Here is a 5,151-nt window from a genome sequence, read left to right as displayed (position 1 = left end):
GTGAGTGAGTGATGGAGGAAAGGATGGGCCATGGGGGGGGAGAGTGGTCAGATATAACACATTTTCTTTTTTACTTCTTGCAAGGGGCTGGGATTGGATGGCCTGTCCAGGACTATAGGGCCAGGTGGATGCTGGGCCTAAGGGGTGGTATGAGGGCTCAGGGCCTCTTGGCCCCAGAACCAGGGATCTGTCTGCTGTACCACTCAGCTACCCTACAGCAGAGTCAAAGTGAAAGGAGAGAGAAATAGTACATGGTAGTGGAGAAATACGAAATGAGGGAGTTGCAATCAGCAATGGCAATGGTGGAAAAATATGGAAGTAACTTTTGTGATGGACTTATAAAGAATGTGATCCACCCGCGACAGAGTTGATGGTGTTGGAACAAAGACTGAAGCACATTTTTTATTATTATTATTATTATTTGGGGGGGGGGGCATGGTGCAGGGCAAATGGGGCTGGGTGGCCTGCCTGAGGCTGCATAGCAGGATGATCATTGGGTGTCTGAGGTTGGATTTGGACCCGGGTGCTCCTGGCTCAAGGGCCAGTGTTCTGTCTGCCACCCAGCTGCCCCTACTACTATTACTATTTTATTTTATTTTGGGTCTTTTTTTTTATTTTGGGGGGTTTTGCAGGGCAGTGGGGTTGGGGTGGCTTGCATGTCACACAGCTGGGTGATTGTTGGGTGTACGGAGCCAGATATGGGCTTGGGTGCTCCTGGCTCCAGGGCTGGTGCTCCATCCACTGCACCACCTGGCCATACCTACAATTATTACTATTATTTTTTTAATTTTAATTTTAATTTTTTCACTCCTCTTTACTTTATCATTCAAGCGAGTCTATATTTTTTTGGGGGGAGGAGGTATTTTGTTTACTCTTAAAGAAGAATATTTTATTAATGTATAAAAAACATTATTTGTACAAAATGAGAATAAATAAATATTAAATTAAATAATGTTCTCTATCTCTTCCTTGGTCATAAACTGCTTCCCTTTCCATAGATCTGACAGGTAAACCATTCCTTGAACTCCTAGTTTGCTTATAATGTTGTTTTTTAATTATATTATAATAAGTCCTGTATCCATTTTTCTTATCATGATATAGGGTGTGAGGTGTTGGTCTAATCCAAGTTTCTTCCATACTAACTTCTACTTTTCCCAACAGTTTTTATCAAAGAGAGAGTTTTTATCCCAGTAGCTGGGCTCTTTGGGTTTATCAAACCCAAGATTACTCTTATCATTTCCTGCTATTGCACCTAGTCTATTCCACTGATCCACTGCTCTATTTCTTAGCCAATACCAGACAGGTTTGATGACTGATGTTTTATAATTTTAGATCTGGTGGGGCTAAGTCACCTTCTTTTGTACTTTTTTTCATTGAATCCCTGGAAATTCTCAACTTTTTATTTCTCCATATGAATTTACTTACAGTATTTTCTAACTCATTAAAGTAATTTTTTGGAATTTTGATTGGTAGGGCACTAAACAAGTAGTTTAATTTTGGTAGAATTGTCATTTTTATTACATTAGCTCCACCTCTCCATGAGCAGTTGATATTTGCCCAGTTATTTAAATCTGATTTTATTTGTGTGAGAAGTACTTTGTAACTGTTTTCAAAAAGTTTCTGAGTCTGCCTTAGCAGGTAGACTCCCAGGTATTTTATATTGTCTGAGGTTATTTTTTGAGTGGAATATTCCTTCTTAAGAGTTAATATTCGGGCAGCTAGGTGGTGTAGTGAATAAAGCACCAGCCTTGGAGTCAGGAGTACCTGGGTTCAAATCCGGTCTCAGACACTTAATAATTACCTAGCTGTGTGGCCTTGGGCAAACCACTTAACCCCATTTGCCTTGCAAAAACCTAAAAAAAAAAAAAAAACGAGTTAATATTCTTAGTGAAGACCTCTCAGGGTCAAAAGCCATTAAAACAAAGACAGACTTACCCTTAGACTATTCTTAGAAGAGGGAGAGAGACCTTGCATTCCCAGTCAGACACCCTCCTGATTCTGCTAGGGAGTCAAACAGTGGACTATTTCCAGAAAGATCTTGCATTGATTCTGTTAGGGAGGGAAATAGTGGAAAACTTCCAGAGAAGAGACCTTGCGGTCTTAGTTAGCCACCTGTTTGATAATAGACTATGAGAACAGTAGCCTGCCTTCTCTTGTTTGATAAGTGCTCAACTTAGAAGACCTTGCATACTCAGACATTAATTCATTTAATAGAAGGTCATTAGAAATCTTTCTGATACCCTTGCCAGCTGGATGGTAAGGTAATATTTTATGAAAACCTTTTATTCTTCTCTTTGTTGCTGGGTAGATTTTTCACATAAAGATTGTAACTCTGAAAACCTTAACCAATCAGGTTGGAAGAGAGGGGGCTAGGGAGGGAGGAATTATGCTAAGCCATATAATCTTACTTGACTATAACTTCAGGGCAGTTCCTTGATCTTCACTACCTTTGTAAGACTTGGGGGTGCCCTTTTTCTTGAGAAAAGTCAAAATTAACTTTCCTTTTTTACTCAGAGGAATCTCTATATTTTTTTAAGTGGATTCTTATCCCACACACTTTGAATGGAATTTCTTTCTAGCTCTTTCTGCTGTATCTTGCTAGTCATATACAGAAATTTTGAGGATTTATGAGGGTTTATTTTATATCCTGTGATTTTGCTAAAATTGCTTATTATTTCTAGTAGTTCATATGATAATTTTTAAACCCCGATTAACACTTATTTGTTCCATGGATGCCACATTTACATCAAACAAGATTTCAAAGTTAAAATCTAAGCAGATTTTACTTTTAGCATATATATATATATGTATATATATATATATATATATATATATATACACACACATATATATACTTCTATAACTTGATAAGAGAGACAAGATTATTATAAATTTTCTTCTTTCAGCAGAGATTGATGACAATATATATTAACAAAATTAGTTTACCATTAAAATGAGTCAGATGACAAATTTAATACAGTGTTTCTCTTTCTCCCCCAAAATTAGTAAATATTCCTAACATGATTATATATTATTCAATAGCCTAGATAGCTTTCCAAGTTTCTTCACATACAATTAATCCCAATTATATATTTTTTCTTAGTAACATAAATTCCCAAATTTGCTACAGAACTTCCAAATACTTTGCACTCAAAGGTGACTAAATTACTCTCTGACTTAGCATTTTCCTTTTTAAATATAAGGTGGGGGAACTTTTCCTAGCAGTCTTCCAACCCCCCTTAAGCTATAGAAATGCAAAAGTGAATTCCAGGGTCAACTCATGGAAACTAAAGTTCTTGCCCCATCCTGTTCTCTCCATAAGAAGAGCACTCCTCAGAAATTCTTAAAGCATCTTGAGGGCAGGTTATCTTAGACCAAGAGAATTGAAACTTATTTCCAGAACTTGAGGTTACAAGTTACACAGAAATGAAACAAGGAGGCCCCAGTCCCATTAACAAAAGTTAGGAATAACTACATTTTTCTAAACCCAAGAGAACTCAATTAATTAACATATAGGCTGAATACAGTTGTCAATCAATATTAGCTTAACAAAAACTTAGTTCACTGGTGAGAACATTTCACAAAGGTATTCATCACAAAACTTGTAATTTACATACTTTCAAATGCAAACCATAGAAGGAGCTCAATTTTCTCCAAATCAATGAGAGCTAGGAACAGCTCCCCAGACTGTACTTCGTTCATTTATTTTCTAGTTTAACCTGATTTATTAACTTGAATCAAAGGTAGCTAGCCTTGGTAATTCCTAATATCTTTTGTTTTAACATCAGCCATTTTGCAATATTCCTCTCCCCATCCTCCAATCATAGTGAGACATTCCATGTAACAAAGAAGTTAAGCAAAACCAATAGAGGTACATCTTCCACACCATTTTATGCAACAGTCATATGTAAAGTACTCAAATTCAAGGAAAGAAGAGAAAAGCATTATGGCTTGTTCAATTTTGCATTATAAAAATGAGCTGTTTAAGATCCTTATTTTTTTTGGTGTAATTTATATATTTGTAGGATAATCATTTTAAAAACTGAATTTAAAATCTTAAGTTGATTGAAAACCTACAAATTTTCTCATGATTTACAATCATTTAGCCACTGCTTTGCTTAGCTGCCAATCTCTTATCTCTCTCCTCAGCAATTGTAAGACGGATACCCCCTCCTCTGGGAAGAGAGATCCAAGGCTTGTTACCTTTGCCAATAACAAAACTGTTTGAAAGCCTAGTGGCAAAACTATTGCCATTGGCATCTTTTACATGAACAACATCAAAAGAGACAGGATGTTTCTCCCTATTTGTAATCACACCAATTCAACCCAAGTTAGCTCCACCAGTCACCATACATAGGTTTCCAGTATCAAACTTGATGAAATCAGTGATTTTGCCAGCTTCTAAATCAATCTGAACTGTATCATTCACTTTGATGAGGGGATCTGGATAACGGATAGTACGGGCATTATGGGTCACCAGATGGGGAATACCCTTTGTACGCACAAAGATTTTTCTCACTTTGCATAACTTATATTTAGCCTCCTCAACTGTGATACAATGAACAGCAAATCATCCCTTTGTGTCATATACCAAATGGAAATGTTCCCCTGTCTTCTCAATGCTAATGACATCCATAAAACCAGCAGGATATGTGATATCAGTGCGGACCTTGCCATCAATCTTGATGAATCGCTGCATGCAGATCTTCTTTACTTCATCTCCAGTAAGGGCATACTTGAGCCTGTTTCTCAGGAAGATGATGAGGGGGAGACATTCTCTCAACTTGTGGGGACCTGTAGATGGTCTTGGAGCAAATACTCCTGTTAACTTATCCAGCATCCAGTGCTTTGGAGCTGCAACACGTTTTAGATGTTTCTTGGAACCACGAGCCATGGCTACACTAAATCTGGGATAAAGCAGGAAATTTACTTGACTGCAGGTAGGGTCGGGTACTACTTAATGGCTGTGCTTGGCCACATCACTTTAACCCTCTGGGCCTCGGCTTCTTTTCCAGAAGCACAACCAGGTCGGTCCCAGGGCCGAGAGCAAGAGCTCCTTGGTAATTCCTAATTGAAGGCAAGTGGTATTAAAATTCCCTTGTAAGAAGGTAGGCTCAAATCCTATTGATTACTTAATTTAAGATTTGCCCT

The 5,151-nt window shown here is 37.7% G+C and overlaps 1 pseudogene; it reads right to left on the bottom strand.

The window, feature by feature from the left end:
- Positions 1 to 4,102: 4,102 nt before the first annotated feature.
- LOC141500794 (small ribosomal subunit protein eS4, Y-like) lies at positions 4,103 to 4,894 on the bottom strand (annotated as a pseudogene).
- Positions 4,895 to 5,151: the final 257 nt, after the last annotated feature.

Source organism: Macrotis lagotis, chromosome X (genome assembly GCF_037893015.1).
Source record: "Macrotis lagotis isolate mMagLag1 chromosome X, bilby.v1.9.chrom.fasta, whole genome shotgun sequence".
NCBI classification, from domain to species: domain Eukaryota; kingdom Metazoa; phylum Chordata; class Mammalia; order Peramelemorphia; family Peramelidae; genus Macrotis; species Macrotis lagotis.
This window is presented reverse-complemented; position numbering and strand designations above follow the sequence as displayed.